The sequence below is a fragment of the Ailuropoda melanoleuca genome, chromosome 9, assembly GCF_002007445.2.
Source record: "Ailuropoda melanoleuca isolate Jingjing chromosome 9, ASM200744v2, whole genome shotgun sequence".
NCBI lineage: Eukaryota > Metazoa > Chordata > Mammalia > Carnivora > Ursidae > Ailuropoda > Ailuropoda melanoleuca.
Window position 1 is genome coordinate 4,947,765 of NC_048226.1, and position 15,968 is coordinate 4,963,732.

The following is a 15,968-nucleotide window of genomic DNA, read 5'->3' on the forward strand; positions in this document are numbered from 1 at the left end:
TTTTTTTTTTTTTTTAAGATTTTATTTATTAGAGCGGAGGGACAGAGGCAGAGGGAGTAGCAGTCTCCCCGCTGAGCAGGGAGCCCAACATGGGGTTTGATCCTAGGACTCTGAGATCATGACCTGATGCTTAACTGACCGAGCCACACAGGTGCTCCTCTCTGCTCATTTTTTAATCAGGTAATTTTTTGCTGTTGAGCTGTGTAAGTTCTCGGTGTGTTTTGGATATTAACCCCTTATCAGGTATATCGTTTGCAAATATCTTCTTTCATTCAGGAGGCTGCCTTGTCGTTTTCTTGATGGTTTACTTCCCTCTACAAAAGCTTTTATTTTGGTACAGTCTCAATAGTTGGTTTTTGTTTTCCCAAGAAGATAGATCCAGAAAAATGTTGCTAAGGCCAATGTCAAAGAGAAGACTGCCTATGTTTTCTTTTATGAGTCTTATGGTTTTGTGTCTCACATTTAGGTCTTTAACCCATTTTGAGTTTATTTTTTTATATGGTGTAAGAAAGTGGCCCAGTTTCACTCTTTTGCGTGTGGCTGTCCAATTTTCCCAAGACCATTTATTGAAGAGGCTGTCTTTTCTCCATTGTATATTCTTTTCTCCTTTATTGTAGGTTAATTGACCATATAAGTGTGGATTTATTTCTGGCTTCTCTATTTTGTTCCATTAATCTGTGTCTATTTTTGTCCCCTATCCATTTTTTAAGGGACACGAACAGCTCTTTATCAGTTCAAACCCTTACATCTTTTTCCTCGTTAAACCCACGTTTCCATTCCACTTCCCTCAGAATTTTATCCTAATGTAGTATTTAAAGTATCAGTTTTACTTTTTATTATTCTGTCATGATTATCTAACAAAAATAAAAATGTGTTTTATTTCCTTTGACCATAAGGCTGTTGATGCAATCCAGAAAAATACTTTGTGTCATTAGAGTTCTTGGTAGTACGTATTTGATCAAAGTCTTGTATTATGTGGACAGTTGTATGAGTAAGATCTTTGAAATGCGTTTCTTAATGAGATGAATGAAGATTTTTTTAAATGAAGGTTTAAGAAACTTACGGGTAAATGTTACTACTTGTTAGAATGAGATAGGGCTCATGGCCAGTTCTCTTCTATTTTTCATTTCTATAAACATAAGCTCTGCAAACCTTTGCTGTCAGATAAGCATATGGTGAGGGAAGGTGTTTGATTATAATGTTGTCATCCATTTTGGGGGACTCCTTAGTTTATCCAAAGAATCTCAATGATTTATAATAATTAGAACATGATTAGGTCTTCCAATTTTGTTAAAAGCCAAAAAAAAAAAAAACACATGAATTTATTATTCAGTCATGACATCATCCACTTTCTCCAGACGTGGGAAGTGGACAAGGGGCTTCACTAAGACTTAGCAAATAACTGAATTAAACTCAAAATCTTTTGACTTAGAGACAACTTATTTAACCCAATATGCTAAAGATGGTTGGGAAAAATGGAAATATTTTAATACTCCTCAGCACTATAATTTTTAAACTTTTTTATTAGGGAAAATGAACATAAAAATAGAAGGAATAGTATAATGAACTCCCATGTGGCCTCAATGATTATCCACACATAGTCTAACTGTTCTCCTCCCTAATCCCACCCCAAGCCCCCTTAGGTTATTTTGACAAATCCCAGATGTAGTACCATTTCAACCATAAATACTTCAGTACTTGTCTCTAGCATAGTGATTCTAATTAGGGAGCAATTGTGTTCCCTGGAGACATTTGGCAATATTTGGAGATATTTTCTGTTCTCTCAACTAAGGGAGGGCTGCTGGTATTTAGTGGGTAGATGCCAGGGATCCTGATTAACATCTTACAATGCGCAGTCCGAAATGTCGATGATACGTATCGGGGTGGGAAATCCCACTCTTTACATACAAGGGCTTACGAAAAAAATCCCCAAACCATTATCACACCTAAACAACAATTTAAAAATACCAGACATGCAGTCAATGTTTGCATTTCTCCAGTCTCTTGTAATTGCTCCAATCGTTCATAGGTTTGAATCAGGTGCCAAACAAGGTACACATATCACATTCGGTGGACAGCTCTTTTAAATCTTCATCTATAAATTCTCTCTCTCTTTTAAAAAGATTTATTTATTTATGTATTAGAGAGAGCATGAGCAAGGGAAAGAGCACAGAGGGAGAGGGAGAAGCAGACTCCCCACTGAGGAGGGAGCCCGACACGGGACTCGATCTCAGGACCCCAGGATCATGACCTGAGCCGAAGGCAGGCACGTAACCGACTGCGCCACCCAGGCGCCCTTCCTTGCTACTTTTAGTGGGAGCCAATATTAGGGACTACGGCCTGGGTGCCAGGAGTGCTCATCACTCTTAGGTTGTCATGCTTTCTAAGCTTTTTCAATGAAGTGATTACTATTTTGGTTTGTGTTTGTTTCTTGTTTTTTTGAGTGATCTCTCTGCCCAACGTGGGGCTTGAACTCACGACTCTGAGAGCAAGAGCTGCACGGTCTACCGACTGCGCCAGCCAGGCGCTCCAATGAAGTAGTTACTTTTGAGAGAACGTATCTTGAGTTCATAACAAAACAAGGTTTTTTTTAATAAAATGCTTTTATCTTAATATATACAGTTTTCTGAAAGGGGAAAAAAAATAATGTCCCTATTAGTAGCATTTGCCAATTCTGTTGGGTCAATACTTCCCTGTTGCTGATTTCAAGCTTGATGCCACTTGTCCCTGAAGCTAGACTTTAGACTTTGGGAGAGATGCTGACCATGAGTTCTAATGAGCTAGTACTAAACCTCCGATCTTATTCCAGGAATAATTGGGAGTAATTGATGGATTTTAAGAAGAAGATCAAGAAATATTCAGATTCGGGCTGTAGACACGTGGAAGAAGAATGGGGATGAGGAGGGAAGACTCGGACAGCATGTGCTAAGGTTCTTTTGTGTGGTCGTCCAGACCCACTCTCCACCCTCACTTTCCTCCGTGCCCGGGGCAGCTGGCCACATGGACTATCTCCCTCCAGCTTCTGGTTGCGTTTGGCCAATGGCAGGCATCACGGGGAGACTGGAGGTCTGGGGGAAGGCAGGGTTAAGATTTCTTCTTCCAGGTTGCTGCACTGCCTGCCTCTCCCTACCAAAGGCCGGAGCTCGGGCAGGTGGCTGTCGCCCAACACCCACCCTCTCCCTGCGGCAGGAAGCAGTCCCTCCCCACGACCCTGGGGCACACAGTGCTAATGGCTCCTACTGTAACTAGCGCCAGGGGAGCATCGTCCCTAACCCTGCCCTCTTTATTACCTTTTCTTCAAATTACCAGGCTGAGTGTGCCATCTGTGTCCTGCTGGGACCCTGATACACAAGTGGCCCAATTAAGATCTCACTGAGCAAGAGAGACTTGCCGGCCTGAAGTGGGTACAGCTCATTAGGATGGACAGAAATGGGTGAGTTCTGGGGATATTTAGGGAGTCGATGCACCAGCTGTTGGGACAGTGGAACCATGTGGAACACAGCTGGGAAGTGCTCTGCAGGAAGTATTCTACCGTCAAGAAAGTCTGGGAAGCGCCATGTTCCATCTTTCCACACGCGAGTCACAAGAGACATCAGCAAATCAGAAAGCTTTGAGAAGTCCCACAGGAAACCTGCCTGACTTCGGATTACCGCGCTTTCCCCCCAAACGTATTGGACAGTGCAATCCCACCCCCTTACTTTGCAGCCACCTGTGAGTCTCTGTTCCATGAAACACTCTGAAATGCTGGAGAAAGAGGAAGCTACAATAAGCCCCATCTTAAGCTTTTAATAACTTAGGAATTTAATCACTCAGGAAACAAAAAAGCAAAGATGTGCGTTTGTACCTCACATTTGCTAAAGAATTTTGGATTCTATTCTACGTTTCAGGTTGGGTAAAATTATTCGTTAACCCATTTGGCCTTAAGCTGCAGATGTGTATTCTCTATTTTGCCCCAAATTGTCTAGGAAATAATTTTGATATGAAAATGTAGGCATGTGTACTTGATAAAGATTTTACTTGTTCATAGCCCATGGCCTTTGCCTCTGGAGAAACACATTCCCAATTCCTATTGGTACAGAGACATTGAGGGCAAAGGAAAAATCTCCAGATAGGGGTTGAACAGACACATAATAGAAAGGAGGATGTGATAGGAATTAAAGGATAACTCCTCTTCCAAAAAACCAACTAAGAAAAAAGTAGCTTGCAAAAATAAAGAAAACCGGTCCTCAAACACCCCTTTCCATGAAAAGAAACCAGGTTATTTGGAGAAATGGCCGATTCTGGGGCTGAGCCGAGAAATATGAGATGAGCCTCGATCACCTTGTTGTGTCCAGAAGAAATAAAACAGAAAGAAAGAAAAGAAAATCAGAAGAAAAGAAAATCAAAAGAAAAGAAAGAAAAATCAGATGGGGACACGTTAAAAGAACACGGAAGCCAGCTTGAAAGTCAAGTCTCAGATAATTTAAGTACAAAAATAATAGCAGTAATGGATCCAATCCTATTGGATAAAATAAGACTTGGTGAGCCCATTCTGATAGAGCCAATAGGGGAAGGACAAGAATCATCACTGGAGCTAAAGCCAGCGGATGCATGCTTGTTGAGTAACAAGATATTTCTATAGTCTCGGAGTCTCTCCCTTCAAGGGTCTCACTGATTACAGAGGGAAAAACGAAACCTCACAGTGGAGAAAGCGGACAGACTTCCCCTTAACCAAATGATCCAAACTTAACGTCAGTCATGGGACAACAAGACATCGTCTGCCTCCTGAGTGATAAATTGAGAAGAATACATTGTTCCTGTGTTATCCCTGCCCAAAATGCATCACCTGAAACAAACCATGAGAACATACAAGGCGAACTGTAGCTCACCGACATTCGACAAAATAACTGGCTTGTCACTTCAAAAATGTACAAAGTCATGAAAGACATATACAACTTGAGTGGCGCCTCGGTGGCTCAGTCAGTTAAGTGACCGGCTCTTGATCTCTGCTCAGATCTTGATCTCAGGGCCATGAGTTCAAGCCCCATGTTGGGCTTGAAGCCTACTTAAAAAAAAAAAAAATTGAACAAGTTGTTCCAGATTGAAGGATGCTAAGAAACGTGGCACCTGAATATAGTGAGTGATCTCAGGTTTTCTTTTGCCATAAAGAATATTGCTGGGACAGTTGGTAAAGATTTTAATAACATCTGTAAATTAGGTAACAGTACTCTATCAATGTCAATTTCCTGATTGTGTTATTACACTGTGATCATATAAGAGAATATCCTTGTTTTTATGAGATAAACAGTGAAGTATCTAGGGGTAGAGGGGCATTATATCAACTTACTCTCAAATGGTTTAGAAGAATATATATATAGGCAGCTGGGAGGCTCAGTTGGTTTAAGCATCTGATTCTTGATTTCGTCTTAGGTTGTGATCTCAGGTCATGATCTGAGGGTTGTGAGACCCAGTCCCTCACTGGGCTCCATGCTCAGTGGGGAGTCTGCTTGAGTTTCTCTCTTTCCCTCTGCTCCCCCTCCACTCTCTCTCTCAAACAAATAAATCTTTTAAAAAAGAAAAAATGGGATAAAGATGATAAAGCAAGCAAAGTAAAATATTTGAGGGATCTGGGTAAAGAGTATATGAGAATTCTTTTTTTTTAATTAAAAAAAAATTGGGGGGGGAGGTGTAGAGAGAGGGTAAGGGGAGGGGCAGAGGGAGAGAGAGAATCTTAAGCAGGCTTCATGCCCAGTGTGGAGACCAACGCAGGGCTTGATATCACCACCCTGAGATCATGACCTGAACTGAAATCAAGAGTCGGTTGCTTAATCAACTGTGCCACCCAGGAACCCCCCCCCTTTTTTTAAGATTTTATTTTTGAGTAATCTCTACACCCAACATGGGGCTTGAACTCACCACCCTGAGTTCAAGAGTCACATGCTCCACTCACCTAGACAGCAAGGCACCCCAAGAATTCTTTAAACTCTTTAAATTATTGCAGTTTTTCTAGAAGTCTGAAATGTTTTAAAGAAACGAGGATCCTTACGTGCATCAGGAATGATTTTGGCTGCAAGAAATGAAAACTGACTTCAGTGATTTAAACAAATTTATTTCACATAAATCTAGAGGAAAACTATTGGTTTAGCTATTCAACCATGGCAATGTTGTTGTTGTTTATCTTTCTGAATACTGAATTTGTTTTTATGCTTTCTCTTTCCATGGTGGCAAGATGGCTCCTGAGGTCCAGGCATCACCTCTGTGTTCACAGTGTCCAGAAGGAAGGGGCCAGCCGCAGTGAAAGGTGTCCCTTGTCTCTGAAGACCATAAGTTTTCCTGTAAGCTTTCTATAAGGCTTGCCCTTATGTCTCAATAACCAAGCTGGCCATGTTGCCAACCTCATGGAAGAGGGAGGCCAGGAAGTGTCATCTGCCTCTCTGGTCTCTGCAACAGAAGATTGGAGGGAGTATTTGCCAAGCTAAGAGACTGAATACTTTTAATTTGAAAACTATGAACTGGGGAAGCCTGGTGACTCAGTCGGTTAGGTGTTTGCCTTCGACTCAGGTCATGATCCAAGTGTCCCGGGATTGAGCCCTGCATCCAGCCCTGCATTGGGCTCCCTGCTCAGTGGGGAGCCTGCATCTCCCTCTCCCTCTCCCTGCAGCTCCCCCTGCTTGTGTTCTCTCACTCTCCCTCTCTGATAAATAAATAAATAAAATCTAAAAAGAAAACTACAAATTGTATTAATTCTTTGACGCACCCTGTGATTCCATTTTGTTTTTTAAAGATTTTATTTATTTATTTGAGAGAGATTGGGCAAGAGAGAGAGGATACAAGCAGGGGGAGAGGGAGAGGGAGAAGCAGACTCCCTGCTGAGCAGGGAGCCCAACGTGGGGCTTGATCCCAGACCTGGGATCATAACCTGAGCCGAAGGCAAACACTTAACTGACAGAGCCACCCAGGCGCCCCCAGAATCATTTGTTATAAAGGCAGAATCCTGGGCTACAATCAAGTCTGCAAAAATCATAATCTCTGGGGATGGGATCCAGTAATATAAATTTTAAACAAATATCTGGATTCCAACAAAGTTGTCGACAAAGGTAAATGGAAAACAGTAAAACACCTAGAAATACTGGATAAGACATGACAAAAACTGTAATGCATACTTGAACTCACAAGAAAAGAAAATCCTCAAGTGACTGAAAATCAAATAGTAAGCATGTGATTATCTTTCCGATAATCTAGGAGTTTCAAGTTTTGGGTTCTTTTTAATTAACTAAACTCCATACTTTATTCAGATTTCCTTGGTTTTTACCTCGGTTTTTATCCTGCTCAGGATTCCACATGACATGTAGCCATCATGTCACTTTAGTCTCCTCTTGGCTGTGATGGTTGGAGTTTCAGTTTTTAAGGACAGAGAGTTAGACCTGGACCCCAAGCCAGGACCTCAGGTGTGTTGGGAGAAGCAATTCTCTACGGGACCTGAGCATTCTTGGACATCCTGGTTGGTTATGCTGCAAGTGCAAATCTCTGATCATTCCTTACTGGACCATTTCTCAGGGTTGCGTTTGCAGCAAGCAGCCTTGAGAGATGAGGTAGTGTCTTCTTCTGGCACAAAAACAGGCTCATTCTTCTCCCGTAACAGAACCCACTGCATGTGTAGGCCTCCCTGAGGGCCCTTCTACGTCACCCCAGTGGGACTCGGCAGGTAAAGGGAATTGACACAAAAACGATGCACCTGCTGCTTGCGGGGTGGTGTCTCTGACCCAGGAATCTCTTGCCTCCTGCCAGGATCCATGAGACAGTAACAGATTAATGCATTAGCTCGTAGGGTAAAATTTCAGCCTCAAATAGTGAAATCTACCCACTGCCAAAGTTAACAAAGAAGCTTGGCTAACTCTGGCTGGGCTCTGGGGGGGAAAAAAACCCTTGAGAAACCAAAAATGTGGCCCTACATTGGTTTAGGGTCTGCATTTACAATATCCATGTAATAAAAGTCCCCATGTCTAGTAATTGATTTTCCTGTAGCTCATGGAACAAAGCATAACTACATTTAAGTCATATTCCCATTACCCAGGATTCCCACAGGACCAAAAAAAAAAAAAAAGTCAAGCCCCCTTAAAGATGAAAGCATAGTTAAAAACTTTAGGAAACAGGGGCGTCTGGGTGGCACAGCGGTTAAGCATCTGCCTTCGGCTCAGGGCGTGATCCCGGCGTTATGGGATCGAGCCCCACATCAGGCTCCTCTGCTGTGAGCCTGCTTCTTCCTCTCCCACTCCCTGCTTGTGTTCCCTCTCTCGCTGGCTGTCTCTATCTCTGTCAAATAAATAAATAAAATTAAAAAAAAAAACTTTAGGAAACAATCCACCATGAGCGAGAGCCAGCAGATGCAACAAATAGGATCAGAGCTCGCCACACTTGGGCTAATAGAACTACATGCTGAAAGAGAATATAAAATTGTATAACCTAAGGCATAAAAGAAGGGGGGGAAAGTAAGAAAAGAACAGGACTCTGAATAAAGATCAGGCTATATTTGAAAATATTAAATAGAAAAACATAGTCTTTTCTAAAGATTGTATTTATTTATTTGAGAGAGAATGAGCAAGAGAGAAAACAGAAGCTGAGGGAGAGGGAGAAGCAGGTTCCCTGCTCAGCAGGGAGCCTGACATGGGGTTCCATCCCAGGACCCTGGGATCATGACCTGAGCCAAAGGCAGCCACTCAGCTGACTGAGCCATCCAGGTGCCCCTGGGGAAACATAGTTCTTAAAGAAGATAAAACTCAATGGGCGGGTTAAACGGTTGATTAGACAGAGCTGAAGAGAGAAGGTAATAAAGTGGAAGATGGATCTGAGGAAATCATTCAGAATGTAGCACAAAAATAGAGTGGAAAACTCTGAAAGGGAGATTAAAAGAAATGAAAAATAGAATGAGGACGTCTGATATGCATCTTACTGAGCTTTGAGAGGGAAAGAGTAGAGAATATGGAAAAGAAGCAATATTTGAAGAGATTTTAGAAAAATTTCTAGGACATTTGAAAGGTGTGTAGCAGAGTCTTCCAGTTGTCTCCCCTCATCTAATGCAATGGTCCTCAGAGTGAGGTCCCAGAGCAGGCAGCATCGGCATCACCTGGCAGCTTGTCAGACACACAAATCGTTAGCCCCATTCAAGACCTCCTGCATCATACTCTGAAGTAGGGCTCAGGAATCTGGGTCTTAATACGCTTTCCAGTGATTCTGATCAATGCTAACATTTGAAAACCACTGTTCCATCATAATAGAATCCTGATTTTTAAAATTTATTTATTTATTTAAGAGAGAGAGAGCACAAGAGAGTGTGAGTGGGTGGGGGAAGGAGAGTGGGAGAGCAAGAATCTTAAGCAGGCTGCACACTCAGCAGCATGGAGCCCAACCCAGGGCTTGATCTCATGACCCTGAGATCATGACCTGAGCCCAAATGAAGAGTTGGAGGTCTAACTGCCCCTTGTACACACTTTTCCACCAATATTTGTATTTTCAGCCCCACCCATCCCTTCCTCTGCTGCCTCTGGTCCACTTTCTGAAGTTCTTTGATGTCAATTATATTTCTTCTTATTAGCTTGTCCATTTCCCCTGGTTCTCAGGCATCTTCTTTTCGGCTTTCTTTGTTCTCCTTTGGCACTTACCTTGGGTGCATGTGTGGTGGGCCATAGCTAGGCCTTCCAGCAGAAAGCCCCAACCTGGACAACAGTGCAAAGTGAAGGCACAGGCAAGGAGAGGTTGCAGAAGTTGGACACACCAAGAATTTCCAGACCCTGAATCTGAACCCAGAATCAGGACCCAGATGACCCAGGCTGTTTCCAGGTGCTGATATGGGATTCTCCAGCCAAGGCCGAATGACAGACCTGGGAGCCTTATTTGGAAGCTTCTCAGGCCTGCTGACCTTGGCCGCCAGGACCCCAGCATCTCTGTATGAAGAACAGAAGGAAAACACTAGGAATTCACACTCACTAAGCTGTCTCCTTTGTCGGAGTCAGGCGTTGGTAAACTTCTTTTTGTAAAGGGCCAGAGAGTAAATATTTTGAGTTTTGCAGGCCATAGGGTCTTATCTTCTTGTAGCTCTTCACCTTTGCCATTGTGGCAGGAAAACAGCCCTAAACAACACATAAGTCAATGGATATGGCAGCTTTCCAAAAAAACTTCATTTACAAAAACAGTGGGACAGATTTGGCCCATTGACTGTAGACAGCTGACCCTTGGTCTAAGTTATTCTCAGAACTTTTCATGTTTGGTAAAGATTGTAAGAGAATTTCTCAGTGTTTGTGGGAATTAGTTATTTGAGAATGTAGAATTCTGAAGACTTAAAAAAAAAATCTTCTGGTTTCTTTGGTTGCTGGTGCTGTTTGCTTAATTACTGTTCCTTCATAGATAATCTTTCTCTTCTCCTTGGCTACTTGACAGTTTTGTTATACTATGTTGAGTTGTGGATTTTGTTTTATTTTTCTTGTTTAGAGCTCACTATATTTCTATCTGAAGACGTGTATTGGTTAGGATTAGATTTAGCTATAACAGAAAACTTCCCGAAAAGTGATCTTAAAGAGGATGAAAGTTTATTTCTCTCTCAAGTAAAAGTTAAGGTATTATTGGGGCACCTGGCTGGTTCAGTGTGCAGAGCATGTGACTCCTGACCTCGAGGTAGCGAGTTCAAGCCCCACACTGGGCGTAGAGCTCACTTAAAATAACAAAGTCAAGATATTGATCTTGTTGCTCTACCATTCACAACCTCAACTTCATGGTGCAAGATAGTGGCATCTACATTCTAAGCAGCAACACAGAGGAGGGTGAGACTAGGGAAAAGGGCATACCCACTCTGTCTCTTAAGAAAGGTTCTCTGAGGCTGCTGCCTTAACTTCTTTTTATATCCATCCCATTGAACAGAACTTACATGGCCACACCTGAATATAAGAAAGTCACATGCCCAACTAAAAATCAGGATTCCATGGGACCCCAAGGTGGCTCAGTCGGTTAAGTGTCCAACTCTTGATCACAGCGGTCATGAGTTCAAGCCCCGTGTTGGGCTCCATGCTGGGTGTGAAGCCTACTTAAAAAAATGAAAAAGCCACACACATACACACAAAGCTTGCAGTCAGTTGTTTTAAATGGTATTTGTTCTTTCTTATTTTTTCCTGATGTTAATAGTAATACATACTTGTTTTTTTAAGCACACATCATTTAGAAATGTGTAAAGCAGAAGACAAAAGTTTCCCAGCAGTCCCTACATCCCCAAAGGCAACTATTGTTAGCATATCTGGAGAGGGTTACACAAATTTTTCTATTTAAGTATAAGAGGTCCTGGTTTGATTCCTGTAACAAAGGCCAAAATAACAGGGCTTTAAACAAAATTGATGCTTATCTCTCAGTCATGCAATGATCTAGAAGCGGTCCAGACCTAATACTGTGGTTCCACAGTGCTGAGATCCTAGGTCCCTTTGCTACCATTGTCCTGTCATTCTCAACATGTAGTTTTTATCTAATGGTCTAAGATAGCTGCTCCAGATCTAGTTATACATCCATGTTCCAGCCAGCCAGAGGGGGAGAAGAGGAAACAGGCCACCCCCCTTTTTCGTGCAACTGCCTGAGAAAGTTGCCTATACTATTTCTGCTCACACACTATTGAATGGAACTTAATCACATGACCATACCTATTTGCAAAGGACACCCTATTGGGTGGAACATAATCACATGACTGTGCCTTTTTGCCAGGGAGAGTGGGAAATGTAGTCTTTAGCTGGCTTTAGTTGGGCAGTGTTGTGCCCAACTAAAGCTCCAGGTTTCTTTTAATAAAGGAAGGAGGAGAGAATGAGTATGGGGAGACAACTGGCAATCTCTACTATAGAATACTTTAATATATATGTTTAAAAACTTTTATTTCAAGAAAAAAGGAATCTATACATATATCTCATCTCTGCCTTAATTATGATTTTAGAGTCCAGGATCATTAGAGATTTGGGGAAAGCTTCTAGATGGAGGTCAAAATGAAGCAAAAAACCAACCAACCAAACAAACAAAAACCAACTCAGACAAAACAGAGGCAGACAATGTAAGGAGTAGAAGAAAATATAAAAACAGAAATAACTGTAATTAATAGCTCATCCCTGCAATGAGCACAAGATGCTATTAGAAAAAGAAATATTCATGGTGACTAACTGAACATAATTTTTAAAATGTTGGAAAAAAAATATTCAGGGGCGCCTGGGTGTTTCAGTCAGTTAAGTGTCTGCCTTTGGCTCAGGTCATGATCTCAGGGCCCTGGAATGGAGCCCAAGGTCAGGCTCCTTGCTCAGCATGGTGTCTGCTTCTCCCTCCCCCTCTGCCCCCCGCTCCCGCTCGTTTGCTTTCTCTCTCTCAAATAAATAAATAAATCTTTTTTTAAAATAAGAGGATTTTCCAGAACTGAAGGATACAAGTGTCCAGTTTCTACACACATATCAGTGCCCAGCACAATGGACAACAACAGAAGCCCCACACCAAGGCATATCATCGTAAAACATCAGAACATTACGCCTTTAGAGAATGGGGGTGACAAAACAAAAATAAACAGTAAGGGCCCTCAAAAACCGGGTCACCCACAAAGGAAACAGAATGTGAATGGCCTTCTCAATAGCAACGTGAGAAGTGAGAAAACAGTGAAGCAATGTGCTCACAGATCTAAGTGAACAGGATTTCCAATGAAGAAGACTATTCTTAGCCAAACTATCAATAAAATATGAGGGTAAAATAAACACACACACACACACACACACACACACACAGTTGCAAGGATTTTATGTTTTATGTACTCTTTTTTTCTCAGGAAATGAGTGGAGAATGTTCTCTCCTACAGTGAAGGAGTATGTGAACTGTGAGCACAGCCGGGGATGCAGGAAGCAGGTTAGAGGACAGGGGATGAAGGGACCCCTTAGGACAATGGTGGGGGCAGCAGTCGGCCCACAGAGCGACCTGTCCAGGTGGAACAAGAAGTCAAAGGGCTCTAGGAGAGAAGGTCCCCCCAGACTGACCCTTCACAGATGCAGTCATGTCTTCTATTGGAGAGCTGGGGAAAGGATGTGTAATGGGTTGAGAGAAATCTAAGCAAATAAAAATCAGAAGCAGTAATTAATTCCCTCCCCCCACACCCGCAACTGTACAAAAATGGAACTCTAGTAGGCTATGTAAGCACTTACTACTGACTTACCAAAAGCTATCATATAATGACACTGAAGAATGGGAGCAGGGAAGATCATACTTTTTTTTTTTTTTTAAGATTTTATTTATTTATTCGACAGAGATAGAGACAGCCAGCGAGAGAGGGAACACAAGCAGGGGGAGTGGGAGAGGAAGAAGCAGGCTCATAGCTGNGAAGAGCCTGATGTGGGGCTCGATCCCATAACGCCGGGATCACGCCCTGAGCCGAAGGCAGACGCTTAACCGCTGTGCCACCCAGGCGCCCCGGAAGATCGTACTTTTGTTGAGAATACAGAATAGCCAGCGCGTCCTTTTCCCTCATAGAAAATGAATAGTCCATATCTAAAACTGAAAAAAAAAAATCAGAAAACAGCAGGACAAGCTTACTTATAGAGGGAAATGGGAACTACGTCTTTTAAAATGATAGGCTTTGGGGCGCCTGGGTGGCTAAGTCTTTAAGCGTCTGCCTTTGGCTCAGGTCATGATCCACAGTTCTGGGATGGAGCCCCGCATCAGGCTCTCTGCTCGGTGGGGAGCCTACTTCTCCCTCTTCCACTCCCCCTGCTTGTGTTCCCCCTCTGTCTCTCTGTCAAATAAATAAATAAATAAAATCTTAAAAAAAATAAAATTATAGGCCTTGTAAAACTATTGTTAAATACCTCACGTGTATTTATTTGATTAAGAAATTGAAAATGATCAGGCTAGGGGCGCCTGGGTGGCTCAGTCGTTAAGCGTCTGCCTTCGGCTCAGGGCGTGATCCCGGCGTTCTGGGATCGAGCCCCACATCAGGCTCCTCCGCTGGGAGCCTGCTTCTTCCTCTCCCACTCCCCCTGCTTGTGTTCCCTCTCTCACTGGCTCTCTCTCTCTCTCTCTCTCTCTGTTAAATGAATAAATAAAATCTTAAAAAAAAAAGAAAAAAAAAGAAAATGATCAGGCTAACCAAAATAAGAGTAGAAATGGAATGAATATCTTCCAAATCAGATCTGGGAAATGTGGAAGTAAAAACCAGTCATTCAACGCAATCAAATGCAGGCATGGTAGATAAATGCATTGGTGAGTTGTTGGATGAATATGGTGGAGTTAGCTCATTCCCCATTCCTGGGTCTTCCTGGGCCTTCCTGTATTTCAGGAGGTAGGAGTCTGGATGCAATTTTGGCTCTTCCAATCATATTTTCTCTTACTGGATTTGTAAGGTGGAAATGAAGCAGAGGCTAGGTGTGTGCTATTTCTGTGGATGACGACTGCTGTGGAGGTGTCTGATTCCTCTGTGGTGGCTTCTTATCATGACATTAGCCATATGGTTCAGGAGCTGGCAAGTATAGTGACAGCTTTCCAACTCAGTAAGTGGCTTCCATTATTTCAGAAGGGGCAGTGGCTCTTTTGGTGGCCTGGTTCTGCAGCATGCCTCTCACAGTCACTCCTGAAGGTTCAACCTAGAATCGGCTTCTTCCGCCCTCCAGAGAAGCTCTTTAGCCATTTTATACCCTATAATAAATCCTTTTGTACTTAAACTATCTAGAATGCTGTTCTCTGAAACTGAACCCGGATGATAGAACAGGAATGCAGAAAATAAAATATGAAGTATGGTAAATACCACAAAATAAAACAGAAAAATGCAATTATAACGAGAATTAATCCAATTATAATTAATAAAACAAGCTAAACTCCAGCTAGTAGAGATATATTCTCATATTAAAATTTCTAAAAAATCCAGCTATATGCTATGAGACACAGGAAAAACAATGAAATACTACACAGTAGTTAAAACAATCATAAACACAAATGAATCTCCAAAACATAATAGCAAATGAGAAAAGTTGCAAAAGATTATTCAGCATGATGTCATTTTGTAAAATTGAAAAACAAAAATTGGTATTCTATACAGTTGGCAGATCCATACGTCATATATAATAACACCATAAAAACATGAGTACGAATGATATACATCAACTTGAGCCGGGTGACTAGGGAGGAAGGAGAAAGAATTAGGGTGAGGCTTTAGTTAGATCTAATGTTATATTTCGTTAATAAATACCAAGTAAATGAACCAAACTGTTTTATGTTTAGTCTTGAGTGGGGGGCGTGGGTGTCGTCACTAATTTTCTGGACTTGTCCGCCTGGCTCCAGCGTTGCCTAGTGGACAAAACACAGCCCCACTCTCGGCGCGGTACAGGCGCCGTCGTGGGAGAGCAGCTTCTGGACTGCAGAAGTGGGGGGACAGCGAGGAGACTGGCCCCCGGCCGTAGCCGGGCCCTCCCGGGGGAACTCGGAAAAAACCTGGAAGAGGGGCCGGGGCTGAGGAGCGAAGAGCCCGCAGCAGGGCGGGGATGGCGGCTCCAGGGTGTGTACATCACGAGGTGGTTTTAAAAACCCAGCTGCAGATTTGATAGCTCAGGCTGCGCGCGCCCGGGCGGACCGTGAGCATAGCCCCCCGGGGGCGGCGCGGGCCGGCAGCGGGCCCGGCGGCGGGAGGGAAGGCGCAGGCTTCGGGCGCCCAGTCGTCTCCCCCGGGGGCAAAGCGGCGGCTCGGGAAAGGAGAGGCACGAGGCGGCGGCCAGAAGCCGGTTCGAAAGTCGTAACGCGAGCCGCGCGGCCAGGATGCCCCCCGGCGCTGAAGCCCGTCAGTCACACAGCTGCTCCCGCCCGTCGGAACCGGCGTGCTCGGCTGACGCAGCTCGCGGAGAGTGTCGGCGCTCCGCGCGCCCGGGCCCGGCCCGCAGAGCGGGCGGCAGCTTTCGGGCCTCCAGCGCGGGGCCGGACGGCTGGGCCAGGGCCGGGCGGCGAGCGGCGGG